Source organism: Acinonyx jubatus, chromosome C1 (assembly GCF_027475565.1).
Source record: "Acinonyx jubatus isolate Ajub_Pintada_27869175 chromosome C1, VMU_Ajub_asm_v1.0, whole genome shotgun sequence".
NCBI classification, from domain to species: Eukaryota; Metazoa; Chordata; class Mammalia; order Carnivora; family Felidae; genus Acinonyx; species Acinonyx jubatus.
In genome coordinates this window covers 55,360,139-55,381,278 of record NC_069381.1, presented here as the reverse complement: position 1 = coordinate 55,381,278, position 21,140 = coordinate 55,360,139, and the positions used below count along the sequence as shown (strand labels likewise).

Here is a 21,140-nt window from a genome sequence, read left to right as displayed (position 1 = left end):
AAACAAGAAAGCAGATACCTGGGGATACACGGGAAGTCTGCTGACTGCTAAGATTTCTGCATACCCACCTTTTTTACTCTTTCTGGACTTTTCAAGGGTGAGCGCCTTGTCTGACTCATATTTGTGTCCCTCCATCACCTTTAGTGCAATGCTTGGCACACAACAGGTGCTCAATGAATGTTCCTTGAATGGCTGTTTGTATGAATAGTTTGCACTCTGTATAAACAGAAGTGGCTCTTCAAACTACCTGACCTGAATCCATTCAGAAAAGACCAACCAAATCTAATTAATTCATTATGCAGAGCTCTGCCAGGTATTGGGTATTTGGAAGCCCAAATTTCATGGGGGAGAGATGGAGAAGCTCGTGATGGGTGCATGCACTTCAAATTCAACAATCCGCAGTTATATCTCCATTTTCTGGGAAACAAAATCTCCCCATGGCCCCAGGGCCCTTTAAATTTTACTGTGACTGTTTTCTTAAGAAATTCCTGGAGCAGAGCCTAACTTTTGTGTAGGGGGTTGGCAGCGCTTACATTCGAGGCCCAGGGGACGGTTGGCATAGGGGTTAGAGAGGCGTTTGCACGCGAAGGAAACTTTTGAGGAGTCTTTTGAGGAGCAGCACAGCGGAGGGTCGTGTGAAGTGGGGGGGCCCGAGAGTCCTTGAACTCCAGGGCCTCCATGAATCTGGGAAGGGAAAACGGGGATGGCCAAGGCGGCCAGACGTTTGTGGAGGTCCACAGCTCCCGACCTCTCTACTTTGGCGGCCCGGACACGGCACGGGTTCTGCGGCCGAAGCTGAGAACAGCCAGGGTGCCTGGGCCAGAGGGAGGGCCAGGGCCGGAGGAAGGAGTCAGGGGCCGCCGCCGCCCCGCCCGTCGGGCTGTCCGCCCCGCCCACCCCGAGCGAGGCGGAGCCGGCGCCCGGAGGAGCAGGAGGAGGAGGAGAGGTCGGAGCCGTCTCCAGGAGCCCTTAGAGACCGAGTCCCCGGCGGCGGCGGCGGGGGGAGCGCACCGGCAGGCGAGTAGGCACCGAACGGCGGGCGCAGGTGGCGAGTCTGGTCCCCGCGGGCACAGGGGCGCAGCGCGGGGCGTCGGCCGGCCAGTTCGGGGGCCGCCTCCGAGTTCCCAGTGCTGGGAAGCGAGATGGAGGGAGGGAACGGAGGAAGGAAGGAAGGAGGGAAGAGTGTCCTGGAGGGCGGGGACTGGTCGGGGCCCTGGGCCCCGGAGAAGGGGATGGGGGGAGGGAGGGCGCGGGACGCCGAGACCCAGAGACTGACTGCGCGCCCGCCCTCGACGGGCGGCGGCCGGGAGCCGCGGAAAGCGGGGGCCCCACGGGGCTACGTCTGGGGACGAGGCCCCGGGATGGGGGCGGGAGCGGGAGGAAAGGTCTCGCCCTCGCCCGCGTCCTCGCCGCCCCGCGGCCGTGCGCCCCGCGCCCGGTTGTGGTTGGAGGCCCCGGTGTTCCCAGCCCTTCCTTGCGGCGGTGCCAGGCTCTGGAGGCGGGCAGGCATCTGGGGGCGACTGGGGCGCCACGCCCCTCTTCCCTACTTTCTTCCGGCTCTTTCTTGGGACTAGCGGGCGGGCTAGCAGCCCCGGAACCCGCTCGCCGCTGGGTCTAGCGGGGAGATAGCGGGTCGGGGGGGAGAACCCACCTCACATGTTCCGCGAGGGACCCCCACCAGTGAGTGGCTCTGAGACGCTATTTGCAGGTGGTATGGGGAGGTCGAGGCTCACGAGTCTTGGGTGATTTTTTTTTTTTAACGCATTGTCGGGACATTTATTGCGTGGGTCGGGGTGACTTATTTTTCCCCTTAATTTTATTTGGGGGATATCAGTTAAAACTAATTTTAAAACGCTGTCACTAAAGTCGTCGGACTTGTCCCTCGCCTTATGTTTGTGCCTTGTAAACTTAAACCATTCATAACTTTCGCAGAACTCATGGTTCTTGTTAAATCACCGCCGTGGAGTGAAACTTTGGACAACTGGAAATCTAAGAGAAGAAACTGATGAGGCCTGTTATCTTGTAGTCACCCTTGACCGGGCGTGGTTGTATACAAACAAGGTTATAGAGAAGGAAATGGGCAAAAACTGGAGAGAAGGCAGATCCCCTGCGCCCACGTGTCGGGGCACGTTTAATGGCTGCTCCAAGTGGAAACAAACCGGGAATTTATTAAGACCTTGTGGAGTTGGACAAACTTCACATGATTAGCTTCCTTCCCATCAGTTATTTCCTCTCCTCCCCTGCTGTCTTTGCGGACACTGTTTATATTTCCTGGGGCTGTTGTAGCTTGGTCTGAATGGATTGTCTATAATGAATCTTTTGGATGTTGTCAGAGTCAGGGTCTGTGTCTGTGTGTTCTCTACTTTTAAAAGCTTTGTTTTTAAAGTGCTGGTCACCACACTGCACCATTGCTGGTGTTTCTGGGCTCTGCGTGTAAATTATCCCAGGATGGCGGCCCTTACCTAGGAGAACCAGGAAGGCAGGCAACGCAAGAATGACGGGGTCGGGTATTACTATTGCCAAAACAATCACATTCAAGTAAAGAGCTGTTTGGTTTTTTTTTTTTTTTAGGCCAAATTGTATGTATTAACAAGCTCCCCCTTTTTTTTCAATAAACATGATTTACACACACATAATTTTTAAAAGTAATCAAACATGTTACAGACTCTTCAGTGACAAAAGGACTTTGGGATCAAATGTTTAGTCCCTTTGCTTCCCTAACAGTTAACTAGCACCATAAAATGCTGGTTTAAGTCCAAAAAATGGTGAACAGTCTAACGATGGTGTTTTTGTAAAACCATGTAAGAAATGTTGTATTTACTGTGTTTAACCCAGGTAATTCACTAGTTATTGAACCCCGACAGCATTTAAGTTTGTGTAGAAATACATACAAATGTGAATCTGTTTCACAAGAGACTGAAAAGATTAATATAAAGAGAGCAAGCTCCGGTCTCATTTGGAAGATTAGCTCTCTAACAACAAGATTCGAGGTATTGGGCTTGTATTGTCACTTGTTGAAGGACATGGGTGGTTTGTCAAGTTGTGACAGCAAAGAGGCTCAGTCAAAACACTTGAGGAAATGGTTAGCTAATACCAGATTAATTTTGTTTGTTTTTTATGTTGAAAATCTCTCTGAGACCAAAACGAACTAAAAATTTCAAATTTAGAATTAAGTAATTTATTGCTGGATAAATTGTAGGATTTGTTTTGGGTGTTGTTTTGTTTTTTTAAGTTTTGTATGTCAGCTCAAGCTTAATTTAGGGAGGTAAGTTGTGGAAGTCAACATTTTTGGGGCCTGATTTGGAAGAGAAGCTGTTTCATAGTGATTTGAGGTCTGAGTTCTGGTGTCAGACAGATCTGGGTGGGAATATTAGTTCTTTAACCTTCTCAGTCTGATTTGTATAATGGGGATGATAGTGGTCTCTATCTCAATGATTTTCATGAAAATATATGAAACAGCCTTTGCAAACTTTTTGTACCCAACACAGTTAATGTTCAACATGATGAGATTTTACTTTTCTAGCTTTCTCTAGCAGTAGGCTATTGGACAAATTACAAGATGGTAGTTTGAGCCTTCTGGAAATGCTAGATAAAGCTATTTATTTTATTTTTAAACTTTATTTATTTATTTTGAGAGAGAGAGCGCGCACGCGTGGGGGTGTGAATGTGAGTTGGGGAGGGGCAGAGAGAGGCAGGCTTGGTGCTGGCAGCGTGGAGCCCGACATGGGGCTAGATCTCATGAACCTAGCTGTGACCTGAGCTGAAATCAAGAGGCGGAAGCTTAATTTACTGAGCCACCCAGGGCCCCTGGAGCTATTTTAAATTACAAAAAAGATACCTGATTTTATAGATAGAGCTATCTATCTAAAGGTATAAAATATCTGTGTACATCTGTGTGTCATGTTTCTTCCACAGTGGTATGAATAATTATGATTCATTAAAGTTTTAATTAATTAAAGCTTTAATATGCTTTTAGTGCTAAAATTATAGTCATATAATATTTTTAGAGCCAGGCAGTCAGAAACATTTCATTAATCATATTTTAAATTTAAAGAGTTTATATTTTAAAAAGTTTTGTTTATTAGTCCTGGATAGGAAATTAAACCAGGAACAGAAATACTTATCTTTAACCAAGTATGATTTTTAATTAAAGTATGAAAAAATGTGACCCAAGGGTTTCCAGTTATTTTTCATGTACTGATGCTCAATGCCAACAGATAAGCCATCAGAAGTGTTTAGTACTGATTAGGAGCATTTTGTAAACGTTTTATAAAAGTGTCGTGACTGATTGTAAACTTTTGTAAGAATGAGTGTTCGGCTGATTCAAGGACTCTACTCATCACATTACTGAATCATTTGTGAAATTTAAAAAATGCTTCTATCTTTAAATCAAATCTTTTAAGCACCTGTTGTTTTGTCCTTAATGTATATCAGGTGCCTGAGGTTGGACTGATTGGAATCATAGCTCGTGTAACAGATGACTTATTTTACTAATTGTACCACAGGGAGGCCAAGATGGTGTTTTATAGTATTTTAAAGTAATTGTAAAGGGTACAGTGTTATTATGAATCATTTCTTGCCTATGACATTATACTCTGAAGCAGTAAAGGACTTGATTGAATAAATTATTGATTCTTTTCACTCCTACAACATCATAGCATAGAGATGGATTCCTGACTCTTGCTTCTAGGTGTGTAGAGTGTGGGCAAATTGCTTCATCTGTCTCTGCTTCCATGAGGTATTATGAGGGAGAAATGAGTTCATCTGTCTAAAGCATTTAGAACAGAGTCTGTGTTCAACAAATACTAATGTTAAATTATTACTTCCTGAGATTTTCTCTTTTCTAAATGCTATGTAATTAGCACGTATTATTTTTGTAAGAAGGAAAACAACTGTGTGAAATGGTAATGTTTCCCCCAAACTTGAAAAAGCTCAGTAATTATAGGGGTGCCTGGGTGGCTCACTCGGTTGAGAGTCCGACTTCGGCTCAGGTCATGGTCTCACGGTTCATGAGTTCGACCCCCCACATGGAACTCTGTGCTGACAGCTCAGAGCCTGGAGCCTGCTTCAGATTCTGTGTCTCCCTCTCTCTTTGCCCCTCCCCTGCTCTCACTCTCTCTCTCTCTCTCTCTAAAAATAAAATTAAAAAAATTTTTTTTAAAAAGCTCAGTAATTATAAAGTCCTGCCAAACAGTACTTACAAAGTAAGAGAATATGACTAGGTAATTGTCATTGCATTTTTTAAATGTGAAATGGATTGCTACATTAATTTGTTCAACAAAGTAATTCTCCTGGCTCTCAATGCCATTTTCCTTTCTTATTAGAAACTTAAAAAGGGGCGCTGGGTGGCTCAGTCGGTTGAGTGTCTGACTTCGGCTCAGGTCATGATCTGGCGGTCCGTGAGTTTGAGCCCCGCGTCAGGCTCTGTGCTGAGAGCTCAGAGCCTGGAGCCTGCTTTGGATTCTGTGTCTCCCTCTCTCTGCCCCTCCCCCGCTCATTATCTGTCTCTGTGTCAAAAATAAACAGTAAAAAAAATTAAAAAAAAAACACTAATCCATGCAGTCTATGTTATGTTAGGTTAAGTAGGGGAAGGGAAGTGTGCACAGTTACAGTGCATTATTAACAATTACAGCTAGGTCAAAAAAAAAAAAGGATTTATGCAGATGAAGGAAAGTCTAGAAGAAAATACAGACCAATGGATGGTGGGATTCTGGTACTTTCCTACTTTTCTTCCCCTTTCCCCAGTGAGTATATATGTAATAAAGTCTACTTGTGTAACAATTACTTGGTAAAAACTCTGGTTTATTAGCTACAAATAGCAGGCTTTTGTTGTTTGAGAAAAAAACACCAGCTTGCATAGCAGTTGAAGAACCTTAAATGTCCAAACCTTTGTAGTGAAAATTGGTTAGCAGTAAAAGGCTGTTTCAGAAGTTCATATAGGTTTATCTTCCTAAGAGGTGTTTGAAATTAAGGACTGCATACAAACCAAGTCTACCAACCTTGACTTCATGGAAATAGTCACTTCTCAAATCTAGGCTCTGCATTGACAGGTTGCATGCCTACAGCACCTTCAGCTGTCAGGTGCCTCCACCATAGTCACAAGGAAGACATAAGTGCACTTAGTTTGGCAGGAAAGTTTGACAGATAAAAAGTATTTAGAGCACAATTGTGTGCTTCCATTTATTGAGCTGTTCTACAGGTGCATCCAGCTAGAGGGCCTGAGGGATGGTGGGGGAGGGGAGTGGGAGTTCCATTTAGAAGCTATAAATCAAATCGACAGAAAGATGGGAAGAGGGCTCCTTTTAGGGATGAGTTGACCCACCTGAAGAGAATTATCAGTGCCTTTACATCGGGATTAGCTGGCTTTCAGTCAGAAGGCAAAGCTTCTAAAAATTGCCTCAGAGACCCAGCAGGCCTGAAGTGATCTGTGAAGTCGACCTCTCCCGTGCATGGACTCCCAAAGAGGCCTTGAGCGTACAGATGAAGGAACTGGCCTGCTGAGTCCCATTCTAGAACCACCTCATACCAACAAGGCCCGGCCTTCCCACTGTTCTCTCTTAGGAAGAGTAGTGATAAGGTGGCTTGGACGCAGGGCAGAGGGGAGTGATTTGACTGAAGGTTCCTTCTAGCTGGATTTTTCCATTTATTGCCAGGTCTCTTCAAAATCATTTCTAGTGTCACTTAAATGTTTGGTTTATCACGTCGGGCTTTATTGGGTACCGTAAAAGTGTTTATTGTGAGTGTCTGGTTGTCCTCCTCTGACAAGGAGGGTTTCTGTCGTCTTTTAATGGGTCTGCATTTCGGAAGATTACTGTATGATAAAAATCAGGGTGTTGCAGACTGTTAAGACTTTTGATACTTTCAATTCTGCTGGAGAATTAGTAGCTAAAAAAAGTTTCTTGTAGGGCTGCTTAGTGAATCAGTTACTAAGGATCTCCTGTAGTTTTTCACATTCAATGATTATAAGCAGAGACTTACAGAATAGACCACCGTTCTCCTTGCAGTCAATGTCACATGATTGACATAGGCTTCCCCGTTGGTTGATCGAGGAGACTAGTCTACATTCTGGTTTACCTGGGGTGGCGGCATCATAAATGCTCACTGGAGGGGGCTGTGAATCAGTCATCAGCTCTGCACTTGCATTCCCGCATAGAGAGTTCATCCTGAATGGCTGTGTGCAAACCACATGAGCCCATTGGGGGTGGAATCTTAACTTTACCAATATAGAATAATCACGCTTTTATTTAGCGGCAGATGCTATGGGCCAGGATGTCCCTGGGCACTGGACATTAAACCCTAACCCTCCTGGGACCCTTTGACTAAGACCCTCAGCTTGTGGGGACCTCAAATTTGTCTGCTTTTCACAGAAGAATTTCTTGCAGAAGAGCAACACAATTTAGCTCTCAACGTGGGCTAAATAAATCTAAGGATGGAAAGAGGACTCAAAATCCAAAAGCTGCTTGGACTTTATTGAGGCTTAGTAAGGACTTTGTTGATATAAAACCATCACACTGGGTTTATTCAACCTGAATCTCGGACAAATTGGAAAAATGTTGAAACCAGCAGACTTGATGCCTGTCCTGTACCCAGACTACTGAAACCTTTTGAATTATTAGAGCATGGCCTGTGCATTACACCATGGGGCTTCGCCTGGGTGTATAAGGTCATGATTGGCTGTCAGGGGAGGGTTGGATGCCTGGCCAACTAGCAGAAGGATTGAATTGTGACTTCTTGACAGGGCTGCCTTGAACTCTTGTACACGTTGTTCACTGCACAAGAGTGTCTGGCTAAGGAACCAAGTGGGGCTCAAATCTGCTCAAAAAACCATGTGTCCTAGGCTAGAACTGTCTGCCAGGAGGAGGGGGCACTTCCTGATGCCATCAAGTCTGCAAGGCTAGGTCCACTTGGAGGGGTTGCTTTTTTCTAACTCCTGCAAAGGCACAATGTGGCTGCAGTGGCTCTGCCTCTCAAGGGCCTCTTTGGCCACAATAAACTGTAAATGCCATGAGCTGGTAGAGTCTGACATGTAGTAGGTGTTTAATAAATGCCAGTGGAATGAAGGAATAGAACCACGTTCTCTGTAGCGTGTGTCAGTGCAGTGCCTGAGCCAGTGTTCTTTTTTAATCAAGTAAAATTGATCGTATCTGCTAGGAAGTGCATGTTCCCTGTGATGGGCTTCTTAGTCTTCCATTCATCATTTCTAAGGGGCAGATCAAGATCAGTATTTGGGGTGTTGTCGACATTCTTTACTGTTAGTAACACCGACAACATGCTTAGTATTGCTGGGGTCTCTGCACCCCTTTCATGGTCTACCTGATGAAGGGAATACAGTGGTGACTCCTGGGAATGTGCAAAGGGATCCATGTTATTTATTGACCAGCTTGGGCCCTCTCCTGGGGGGCAGGATACAAAGGACAGTGGCTGCAGGAGCCTTTGGAACTTACCTGGGAGCAACTGCTTCTCCTGTAAAATGGTTTTTCTAGTTTATGGTAAGACAAGGGAGAGCCTTATTGCTAAAGCTACCAAAACCTAAGAGAGTTTGTGCCCCCTCTGTGCCAGCTGGCACTTCTTGCATACTTTCTCTTTTACGTTGATCCTTTAGAAAGCAAAGCCTACTCAGAATTAACTTCCTCTTCCTGGCTGCTCTCCCCAGAGGCAGTCCCACTGCAGGTAGGACAGGCCATGTTGAATGGATCAAACTGCTAAGACAGTGGTTCTGAGGATAAGGGTGCTGGTTTGGACTTGGGACTTTAGCCTTCCGAACCTTTATGAAGGGACTACCTAGCTTGTGGGGAAAAAAAAAAAGTCCACAGGTACAAAACCGTAAATGCCTTTCACATTTGATCTTGGTTAAGTGCAGCCTTCTTCAGGCAAACTCAGATTCCCAAAACAGAAATAGCAGGATTCCCTACCGAATTTCTTAAATTTTTTTTTAATGTTCATTTATTTTTGAGAAAGAGACAGAGCGTGAGCAGGGGAGGGGCAGAGAGAGGGAGACCTAGAATCTGAAGCAGGCTCCAGGCTCTGAGCTGTCAGTGCAGAGCCGGAAGCGTGGCTCGAACCCATGAATCATGAGATCATGACCTGAGCTGAAGGCAGATGCTTAACGGACTGAGCTACCCAGATGCCCCCCCACCCCCGCACTGAATTTCTTTAGGTAGTAGACTCACCTATTGCATTTACAGTTATGATTTGATTTTACAAAATTCCAGGAGGCTCAACTTTTCAGGAATATCTCTGTTGAATTAAGCAGAATATCCCTATACATGCTTGCCCCACCCCCCTTTTTTAAACATAAATCTCTGATGAGCAGCAAGCTTCAGCCATTACCGTCCAAATTGAGAAAGCAAATAAATGCCTCCGGCACGTTGCCTGGGAGGTAATCTTAGTGTTTCTGTCTTTACCTCCCATTTGCCTGCAGTTCTCTGACTTTCTTCTGGCTGTAATAAATAGCAGGGGCCTCAGGGACACCCCACGCCCAGCAGGTGATGCAAAACAGGGCGGAGATCACCCTCTCCAGGCTCGCAGTGCTCACCTGAACTCTGGACCAAGGTTTCTTTCATTTACTGTTGTCCCCGTGAGAACTCCCTGCCTCAGTCAAGATTTCCCAGACACCTTCTGTGCTGAACTCCTCCTTAGCTTTGTGCCTTCCAGGCTGGTCTTGCCCTCTTCCTCACACTCCTGTGAAAAATGGCTTATATAGCCTCTTCATTTTTTTTAAAAATAGGTCATGTATTTATATGGTCCCGCAAACCTTCACAACCATATATAAACACTGAGAAACCTTGCTGCACCCCTTTCCCATCCAAGTCTTTCCCACACTCTACAGATTGTAACTTGCAAATATAGCAAATAAGAATATGTGTATATATATGTGTGTGTGTGTGTATATGTGTGTGTGTGTATGTATATATATATATATATATATATATATATATATATTTGAATTAGGGGTGCCTGGCTGTCTCAGTCAGACCACGCAGCTCTCAATCTAGGGTTGGAGGTTCGAGCCCCACGGTGTGTGTAGAGATTACTTAAAAATAAAATCATTAAAAATATATATAAATAAATAAATTACCAGTATGTCCTGGAGATCTCTCTCTTAGCACATTATTTTGCCACTGTGTGGACATACCATAGTTTATTCATCCAATCCCCTGTTGCTGGACTTTTGGATTATTTCCAGCCTTTTGCTATTACAAGCAATGCTGCAACAAATAAAGGTGTACTGGGTCATCTTGCCTGTGTGCAGGTGCACCTAAAGGATGGGTTCCCAGAGGCCGGTCTGCTGAATCAAAGGGCCCTGCCATCCCCCTCTGGAAGGGTTGGCTCACTTTGCTTTCTCACCGGCAATTCTCTGGATTGTCTTTTACCCTACAGCCCCACCAGCAAGAAGTCTGTTGGCTCTGGGGCGCCTGGGTGGCTCGGTTGGCCGGGTGTCTGAATTCGGCTCAGGTTATGATCTCACGGTTCATGGGTTCAAGCCCTGCGTCGGGCTCCGTGCTGACAGCTCAGAGCCTGGAGCCTACTTTGGATTCTGCGTCTGCCCCTCCCATGCTCATGCTGTCTGTCTGTCAATAATAAATGTTAAAAAACAACAACAAAAAAGAAGCGTATCAGCTCTATTTTTGCTAATCTGGTTGGTGAGAAATGGTAATTTGGAGTTGTTTAAATTCTTCAGGTTATGAGCGAGGTGGAGGTTTGGGGCCATTTGTACATTTTCCCCTGTGCACTGTCCATCCTGCTGTGGACATTTCTTGACCTTTCCTCCGGAAGCAAGCCTCTGTCAAAATCTCTTAAATACAGACTTAAGAATGTGATGGCTCTTTTGGGCCTAAGGGTAGAGGGGGCTGCCAAATTGTCAGTGCAAAATTGAGAGAAATGGAAAGTAGGGTTTTATGCCAGTTGCTAATGTCTGATTTATAAATAGTTTTCGGCTAATGGTATTATTAAACTGGGGCTTCTCCAAAACCATTATAAGGATGATCTTCTAGTCTAGAATTTGTCTCAAACAAAAACAAGAGAAGAGATTGAGAATACGTAAATTCCAATGGTTTTTCCTGCAAGATCTTTTAAGAAATGTAGAATTTTCTATTTATATGTTTCACCTGAAAGGCCCCACATGTCACATTTTTTTTGTTTCCCCGCTGAATTGGGCTCCTGTTCTTCCTTTGACTTCAGCATCAGAGAGCTGTCTACTCTATGTCCGAAGTGAAAGAGAAGAGGGAAGGACAGAGTAAGAAGACCAGCTGGAGTTCAGGATTTGACGAGAGGCAGGGGGTTGGAATTGCACAGATTCTCCCCTCTTCTGGAGGTGCTCTTTCAGTCAGCTCTGGGGATGAGGATATGTTAACAGAAAAGTAATTGTCATCTTTTAAAAAATGAAATCCATCAAAAGAGAAAAATCGTGGTTTAGCAAAAAGATGACTGTGGGATTTTTGGTTTGCTTGTAGAAATTCATATGAGGCAGTCCTGTGTATCTCTATCAAAAAAAAAGAGAGAAAAGCCAAACAAACCCCACATCAGCAATAAACTCTCTTCCCTAGAGTTCACACATTTAGTAGAGGCCCATGGAAGCTCCAGAAAGGAGGACCTGCTCCTCCAGGGCCCAGGGCCCCCTTGTTACTGCCTGAGTATGTCAATTTCTCTGGATGCTTTTTATTTTTCCTTCCAGTGCTTCTTTCTGTTGCTGGCCTCCCCAACTATAGTGTTAGCTCCATAGGATAGGCTCTTGGTTTGCTGTTCTGTCCCCAGGACGTAGAAGGTTAGCTAGCACCTTGAGGTGTTCCATCAACAGTAGGTGATAAATGATGCTGTGGGCACATACCTTCTGGACCTGGCTGGGTCTCTGCAGTCAACCATGATAGAGGTCCCATGTCAGACATGGGCCTGCCATGGGCAGGGGCAGTGGCATGTGAGCCATTCCTGGCCTGGTCTTTCAGCAGGATTCTTTAGCCCTTATGTGATCTCTGACAGTGTGCGTGATGGTTGAGAGCTCAAGCTTGCAGTCTGAATCACCTGGGCAAGTCACCTGACCTCTCAGAGCCTCTGTTTGCAAAATAGAGATAATAACACCATATTTCATCAAATTCGAGATGCCATCAATTATGAGACATGCTATTCTGTGTGCCAATAAGAAAAAAATTGCTGCTGATTCAACTCTAACCCACATCAACCATTATCAACCTTAAGACTATTACTTTTCTGTGGCTGCTATAATAGAAACTACAAATGTAACAGCTTAAAACAACACACATGTATTGTCTCATAGTTCTGTAGGTCAAAAGTTGGCAAGGGTTTCGCTTGTTGCTTTGGGTTTTACAAGTCCTGAGTCTTATTGGGAGGTTCTGGGAAGAATCCATTTGCAGGGTCATTGAGGTTGTTGGTAGAATCCAGTTCCTTGCGGTTGTCAGACTCCTTGCTGGCTGCCAGCTGGGGGGCCACCCTCAGCTCTTAGAGACCTCTCTCTGGTGCTTGCACTTGTACCCTGCATCTCAGAGCCAGCAGTAGCATGACAAGTCCTTCTCATGCCCAGAATCTCTCTGAGGCCTCCTTCTGCTCCATGTTTGCCTCCATTCAGAGAAAGTCCTCTGCTTTCAAGGGTTCATTTGATTTAATTGGGCCCACCTGGATAATCCAGAGTATTTCCCACCCCCCACCCCCACCCCCCATATTAAGGTCTGTAACCTACCTTAATTACAGCTGTGAAGTCCCTTTTGCCATGTAGTATAATATATCACAGGTTCCAAGGATTAGGACATAGCCATCTTTGGGGGACCATTCTGCCTACTCAAAGAGCCATCCCAATATCAGGGATGTAAACAGAATATGCTTCCTAGAATTGATGAAATGCTATCTTTAGCCCAGGAATAAAGGAGCTACTGATATATATAAACATTCAGTGTGTTAATAGTAAGTGCTCAAGTATTAAGGATTGTTGTTGTAATTAGTATTAGGATCATAGTGCTCACATTAAAGCTATCTTTAATTTCAGTTGAAGTTATTCACACAGTTAAATGCATTTGGAGCTGATTGGGAGAAGATAGTGTTCCAGCAGGTAATTTGATGCCGATGATGTTCATTTGCTAGGAGCTTTACATGCACTTACTCTCACCTTGCGGTAGCCCTGTGTGGTAAGTAATACTGGCTCCGTTTACAGGCAAGGAAGCAAGTTCTGAGAGGTTGAATACCACTTAAGAGCTCAGTAGCAAGTGGTGGTGGCATCTTGCTCTGAAGCCCGGTCTGTCTGATCTGAAGTCTGCGCTCTTCATGGCGCATGCTCCCTGTCCCACAGTCCCTGGTGGGACCATGTGAAAAGTACAACAGGGAGAGGTGGCCACCAGGTTTGTGGGCTGGAGGGGGTGGTTTCCTGGAAAGGGAAGGAACACAGAGGAAGAGACAGTGCCCTGTGACATGTCTGTCTTGTACTCAGATGTTTCTTTGCTAAGAATGATTTAGCTCATTGAGGACAAAGGTTCTGTCCTTTCATCCTTTTTTCAGTTTTTAGTAAGTACAAAAATGATCTTTTTTCATTCAACAGATATTTATCAATTACCTTCTCTGGAGATACAGCTATGAATAATACTGTGATTTATAATAAGAAATACATATATGGTTCATTGGTCCTGGCACTAAATTCCTACAGTTCTTGGACTTTTTTAAGTGATGAGAGTGATAAACATTCTTTTGTTGTGTTAATGAGGTGACTTTTGGGCCCACCCATAGGCTGGGGGCTGGTTACCAGAGGAATGAACCCCTAATTACAAAGTGGGAACTCACCCTCCCAGAGGAGGAGAAGGGCTGGAGTTTGAATCAGTCACCAGCGGACAGTGATTTGATCAATTGTGTCTATGCAATGAAACCTCCATAAAAACCCAAAAGGAGGAGGTGAGGATAGCTTCTGGTTGGTGAACACCTAGAAATGCAGGGAGAGGACCACGCCTGGGAAGCTCAGTGTCCTCTCCCCACGCTTTGCCCAATGCGTCTCTTCCATCTGGCTGTTCCTGAGTTATGGCCTTTTATAATAAACCAGGGATGTAGTAAGTAGGAGTTGAGTTCCGCGAGCCATTCTCACACATTAACCAAACACAGGGAGGGGGTCATGGAAACCCTGGATCTGTAGCCGGTGGTTCAGAAGCACAGGTGACAACCTGGGCTTGAGACTGGCGTCAGAAGTGGCAGGCCGGGGTGGGGTGGGGTGGGGTGGTGTGGTCTTGTGGGACCGAACCCTTAACGTGTGGAATCTGGTGCTATCTCAGGTAGACAGCGTGAGAATTGAGTTGAGTTATGGAACACGCAGCTGGTGTTGAGAATTGCTTTCTGATGTGGATCCCCCTTCTTCCCCTGTGAACTGGAATTGGTGACCAGAACCCTTTTATATACTGTGTGTGATTTTCAAAGGGAGATAAGTTTAGCATTGGGGAATTTCTGCTTTTTAAACTATTTTAAATGTAACCAGGACAAAGGGGGAAAAAAGGAGAAGAGTGGTTTAGCAGAACGGGAGTAAAAGTAGTTGCTACCTGAATTCAATAAACTACTCTAAGATTGCCATCTCTAGAATTTTCCCAAAGTGTAACTGCAGATTGTCTATCTTAGGCACTTGAAATTCAGGTAAACATTGTTGAAAACCAATATTATCATATGCTCAAAACCTGCTTTTCTTCCTGCCCTTTCTTTCCTTCTTTACTTCTTTTATAAAGTTTATTTATTTTGGGAGAGAGAGGGAAAGCAAGCAGGGGAAGGGCAGAGAAAGGGAGAGAGAGAATCCCAAGCAGGCTCCGTGCTGTCAGCACAGAGCCCAACATAGGGCTCTATCCCATGAACCATGAGATCATGACCTGAGCTGAAATCAAGAGTCGGAAACTTAATCAGCTGAGCCACCCAGTTGCCCCTCTTCTTGCCTTTTCTAATTTGACTCAAGACTTATTCATCCACCCAGGATGCCAGGCTCTGAACCAAGTCATCTGGAACCCCTCTCTCCTCCTCACCTACCTCCAGTTTAGATGCTCTTGGCCCCTACCAATGCCTGCTGCATCTGCTTCCTGACCAGCCCACATGCCTGCCCTTTACCCCCACTGCCTCTCACCTGGATGGTTGCTATGGCTTCGAACTGACCTCGACCCTTCACACTGCTACCAGTGGAGTAAGTAAAACTTCAATCTGAATATGTCACTTCCTATCTAGCAGCTCCCCAAAGGTATCACAGTCCAGCAGTTAAGTGTTCATACTGTCTAGGTTCAAGGCCTGGCTATGTTTCTTACAAGCTTTGGAATCTCAGAAGAATTCTTTATTCACTTTGTATCTCCATCTCCCATCCCCAAAATGGGAGTGGTAGTAGCACCTACCAAACAGATAGGTTTGTGGAATTGAAATGAATTACTCTGTGTGGAGCAGAAAGCCCTCAGTGAACACTGTTCTCCCCCAGTCCTCGAGAGCTGGAGTTCACCTTTCCTGTTGCCCCCGGCCCCACCCAGTGCCATGCAGGACTTGGTCTTCGGACGGAGCTCTTTGTTGACGAGCCATAGCTAGCGAGGTACACATGTGCACAGTATGTATTTAGGCATTTGCATAGCAATTTGCCAGTCATTTTAGGTCTCTTGAATCTGGTGAAAAAAAAATTGGACCTGCATTTTATATTTCATTTTTCTAAGAGTTCATTTTTAGTGCATTTTATCAAAGTATTGGTCCATGATGAATTGGAAGTAAAACCAAAAATCTGATCTCTCACCACAGATAGTTTGAGAAGCACTACTGTGTTCCCACATGCCCTCTTAGTTGATTCACTCACACTGACCAGGTTACTCTTACTCACTGTGTAGCCTTAAATCTCTCTGAATTTCTTCCCATCCTTTCCTCTGCCTAGGGTTTATTACATATTTATTAAGCACCTGATTAAGTGCTAGTCTCTGGGGGACATAAGGATGAATAAGATATGCCTCTACTTTTGAAAAAGTTTCCCTCAAACTACCCAGTGAATTCCTGCCTGTCTTTTGAAATCTAGCATAATTTCATTCCTTCACCCACTGAGAAAACATTTATTACATACCAACAGAGGCATTACATACCATTACGAGGCACTTGCTATCTGCTATTCCTGCCCTTAAGGATCACAAGCCAATGGGGGAGACAGACACAAGACGAATAAACAAATAACAGTGATGGGATAGGAATGTTCCACAGCATCATGAGTAGAGAAGTGTGGAAGGGCAGAGGAAGGTGTGCCTGGCTTCCTTGGCCTGGCTAAGGGAGGATGAGGAAGTCAGAATGGTATCACAGTTAGAGTAAGTATGGCATCATCAAAGATGAAGATCAGGTCTTGAGGTCAAGCTCAGGGCTAAAACCCAGCTCTGCCACTCACTAGTCATATGACTTTGACCACATCTCTGTCTCTTCAGCTTGCTATGACAATACCATGGACAAGGTGACTTATAAATGGCAACTGTATTCCTCACAGTTCTGAAGGCTGGGAGGGCCAAGATTAAGACACTGGCAGGTTCAGTGTCTGATGAGCACTTGCTTTCTGGTTCATAGACAGCTATCTTCTCACTGAGTCCTCAGGACAGAAGATGGGGAGCTCTCCAGGGTCTCTTTTAGAAGAGTGTTGAATCCCATTCATGAAGCCTCCACCCTTGTGACCTAATCACCTCCCAAAGTCTCCACCTCCAAGTAAGGTGGCATTGGGTTTAGGATTTCAGTGTGAATTTTGAGGGGACACATACATTCTGACCATAACATGCTCTGAACTTCAGACTCCTCATCTGTAAAATCGGGGCAACAGTACCTGTCTACCTCACAAGGGTGTTTTGAGGCTCATCTGAAATTATTATAGACATAGTGTACCTAGAACACGTACAATTCCATAAATGTTAGATGCTGTCACCTTTTTGCTTTCTGCCGTCCTCTCTGGGCATTTAAATTTTCTCTTGTGTGGGTTTCCAGAAGCATACTGTTAAACTCATTATGACATTGAATTATGCAGCTTTACCTGCCAATGACAGGCACTGTCCAGTGTACAGAAGATTCAATGTTTAGGGAATTTCTATTAAAATCTAACTTTGAGAGTGTCTTTTCAAAAAGCTTTGCAAGGAGTCTGGTTGTTATGGACTGAATGTTTAGGTTCCCTCCAAAATCCGGATGTTGAAATCCTAACTCCCAAGATAATGGTATTAGGAGGTGGGGCCTTTGGGAAGTGATGAGGTCATGGGGGCAGCTCCTATCCCCATAGGATTAGCTGTCTTGCTCCTGCAACCATGTGAGGACACAATGAGAAGATGGCCATTTTTGAACCTCGCCGAATCTGCTAGCAACCTTAATTTTGGACTCCTAGTCTCCATAACTCTGAGAAATAAATGTTTGTTGTTTAAGCCACTCAGTCTATGGTATTTGTGCTCCACAGCACTCGTCCAACATTAATTTCCACTTTATAGATAGGGAAACTGAGGCTCTTTTTATAACATTGCTATTACTTGCCCAGGATCACGGAGCTAGCTAAGGGCAGAAGTGAGATTAGAACCCCACAACTCTTGTTTTCCTATTTTGTGCAGCCTCGTCAAATCTACCTCAAGAGCAGGAGTCTGTCTGGGTGCTCTCCAGGCTCAGAACCGCTTATCGCCGCCTGTCCTGGGATGGTTGAGTGGGCAGGAACCAGGCTTGGAGACGCCTCAGGACACACCCTCTCTCCCCACCTGACTGGCTCACTGCTGCCCCACTGGTATTTATGGGTCACACCCTTCACGGTGAGGGCTCACCTGGAAACCTGGGGTGGAGGTTGGAGGACAGAGGCGGCCTGAGCTGGAAGCAGGAGGCTGCAGGGGACTGGAAGGAGAAGGGGGACCTTGCATAGGAGTGAGTGATCTGTAAGGAAGGCAATGGAGCTAAGGAGGAGCCCGGTGAAGTCGGGCAGTTGGAGACTTAGGAAAGCTCTCGTAAGGATATCCGAAGGGCAGTGAAGCTGGTATTTTGGTTTCTTTCCATCACCGTAAACATCTTGATGTACTTTTCTTCCCGCCCCCCCCCACCCCACCTCTTTGGAAGGGGTATCCTTTACACTCTGCTCCAGAATATATTCTGTGCTCTAATCTCTTAGATGGGGTTGTAATCTTTATTATGGAGGCAGGGCAAATGAAGTCACACCGAGGACTCTGACCTTGAATATTTGCTTGAGAAAAGTTTTAAATGTAGGATTTTAGCTTATCTTTAAGTAGCTTATTATTATTATTATTATTATTATTTTGTTTTGAACAAAAGAAAAAGTTCTCGAAGGGAATAGGATCCGGTGGCTTAGGCAGCCTTGGTAGAGAATAGACCAGGGTAGCGGCTTGAGAACTGGTCTGCACATTAGAATCAGCTGGGGAGTGATTTTGACAATCACGAAGCCCTGGCTACATCCACACAGCCCCTCTGGTCTGGGGCCCCGAAAGTGATGGAAAAGTCCCAGGTGGGTTCAGCACACGGTCAAGGGTGGGGGGCGCCGGGAGGGTGGCCTTCTTGCCGCCTGAGTTCACTCTCCATCTGCAGTGCCGATCATTGACATGAGGGGAAGTCGTGATGTGGCCACCTGTGAGTCTTATGGATCTGGCTCATCCTCATGTCATTTTGGGGTTCGGGAGCAGCCTTTGAGCACACGTCCTCTCTGCACATCCTCTTCCTTGAAACACACTCAGCTCTATCCTGGAGCTGTCTAAGCCATCCCTTAAAAAACGAAAAGCTCTTCCTACATATGACTAAATGATTAGTGTATTCTGTTAGGTAAAAATAAAAAGGAGTGTCCTGGGAGGGTGAATGTTACCACCCTCATTTTAACAGCACAGTAACTCTGGGAACAAGAACAAGGTGCTCTGGTGCTAAAGGGGTCTTGATCAAAGCTCTCTCTGACAGGTCACACCACCTCATGACCGTTTTTTGGGGAAAGCTGAAATCTGGGATTCTGTGACAGAGGTGTTACTCATGTCCAGGTTCAATATGGAGCCTAAGAGCAAATTGTTGTTTTTGAGGGGCATATGTAGGCTCTTGAATTTTGACTAGAAATGGCTTTAGTGGTCGACATAAGTTTTATGTCCAGCAGCATATTTTTACTTTGTCAAGGAAAGGAAGAATGGTGAGGGAAGGTGACCTATAAAATTTACATTCATAGAAATGATTTCTGGGTTTGTTTTGCCAGATACAAATACTGTTTTGTTTTGTTTTGTTTTGTTTTGTTTTGTTTTGTTTTGTTTTGTTTTGTTTTGTTTCAGAGGGTTGGGATTGAATGTCCGTTCCACATAGATTTCCCCCATTCACCCCTGAGAGCTAGAAGCCTTCTGTATGGTAACGCTTTCCAGAAGTATCTGAAAGTGGAAGTCCCTCAAGAACTCTTTTGGTCATAGACTGAACAAAAATGAAAAATGAAATCTCAACAGTGCAGTGTGGTTTTAAAACTAACTTTTTATTAAAAAAAAACAACACCTTTTGTAACTTTGATGATGAGAAGGAGTAGAAGATAACTTTTCTGTGCCTGCTCTTAACCAGGCTTTCCAAGCCTTGTAAAATCTAAGTAGTTCATTTTATGGAGGAGAAAACTGTAACTCAGAAAGGTTCAGTAACTTGTCCAAGGCTGCACAGCCAGAATTCAAACCCATGCTTGCTTGACTATACTATGCTATCCTCTAATACTAAAAAAACACGCATAACTCAACAGGCGTTAATTTTCTTACACCTTTAAGAAACTTTTCTTTTATTGTCTTGATAACCATAGAAATCATAAAAGCACATGAAAGCATTGTAAAGCTTGGGGCTTAATGGAGTCAGCATCTACGTGAAGGACAGGAAGTCCAGAGAAGAGAAAGTGGAACTGCTTCCTGGCAGGTACCATGTTTATAAAAAGCCCAGTAATCATTCATGCAAATTTGTTTCTAAACTGGCTCATAACAGCTGCAAAGACTGGAATTATCAGTTCCCAGCTCAATTGTCTTTTTATTGTTTGTGACTTGTTCTTGTTAAAGATGGGGTTTCATAGGTAGGAACAGTTTTGCTGATTATTAACTTGCCTTTGGCTGATTGTTGTACTGAATGTAGTATTTTGGTAATTTCACCAGAAAACAATGCTGAGGAAGTTTAGAGTAAATGTTGGAAAAGTGACAGAATTAAAGGGTTGGCATTGTCCCGAATTTCAGAGAGGACTCAGAGCTGGCAGTCTGCAAGGGGTGCTAATGGACATTCTGGAAACTCTGTTTGCTAAGCAAGTACAATCTTTTTTTTTGCATGTTTTTGCAATGTTTTCTAAAGGTTTTTTTAAATGTATACTTTATAAGGTGAGACAGTGTTCATTGTCCATATTGAAAAGAGGGGTCCTGTAATGGCAGAGAACAGGAGCCTGACCAGCACCCAGCTCTGCCACTTGCTGGTGTGTGACCTTGAACAAGTTACGTAACCTTTCACTGCTTCAGTTTCCTCTCCTGGAAAATGGAGGTAGAGCCCCTTCTTCCTGGGGCTATTGTGAGGCATAAATAAGTTGATATATATAAAGTGCTGAAAGCTGTGCCTGGCACTGAGCAAGCTAGAAGCCCGGTAAATGTTTGCCATTGTTAGTTTAATTAATTGGAGTTTAATTAATCTAATTGGAGGGCTGGTGGAGATAATGGTGAGGAGGAAGGAGGATGCTGAAGTTCCCCTTAGCCAACCTTCTGCTGATTCTAGCAGGATAGATAGTTCTTTTGGGCTCAATGATTTGAGGTTCGTGTTTTTTATTCTTGCAGTACTCCACATTTCTATTTCTGCAGTCTGGAATAGTAGAAAGATCATTGAACTATTTTTTTAAAACATGTTACCATTCTAGCTGTACTTTCAAAAAGTGTTAGATGTGACCTCTGTTGAAAATAGATATTCAGTGGGGGTAGAGCTTGACCCAGGAAGTGATCGGGAGCTCAGTAAGGAGATCGTATCGTTCCAGGTGCTGTGGGAGGGGCCTCGAGCTCAGGCATGGACTGATACCCAAGCATCTGATCCCCTGAGGAGCCAATCCCACCTCCCTCCACCCCTCAAATCATAGTGAAGAGTGTAGTTTTCACCCCGTGGTGAAAAGAAGTGTACCACTTTCTGTAGAAATATATTTTTTCTGGCCCTAAGGTCCAACTGATCTGTCACGTAGATCCTTAGGTGAGGAA

At 44.7% G+C, this 21,140-nt stretch overlaps 1 protein-coding gene across 3 annotated transcripts in view; it reads left to right on the top strand.

The window, feature by feature from the left end:
- The first annotated feature begins 561 nt into the window (after window positions 1-561).
- Window positions 562-21,140, top strand: part of GNG12 (G protein subunit gamma 12) — a 124,078-nt gene continuing 103,499 nt past the window's right edge. The window contains exon 1 of one of the 3 annotated variants that reach the window (XM_027058902.2): window positions 562-1,021. The gene's annotated coding sequence lies outside the window, so the exon portion shown is untranslated. Of the gene's footprint in view, window positions 1,046-21,140 lie in introns of all 3 variants that reach the window. The other 2 variants (XM_027058900.2, XM_053214206.1) reach the window with 2 other exon arrangements.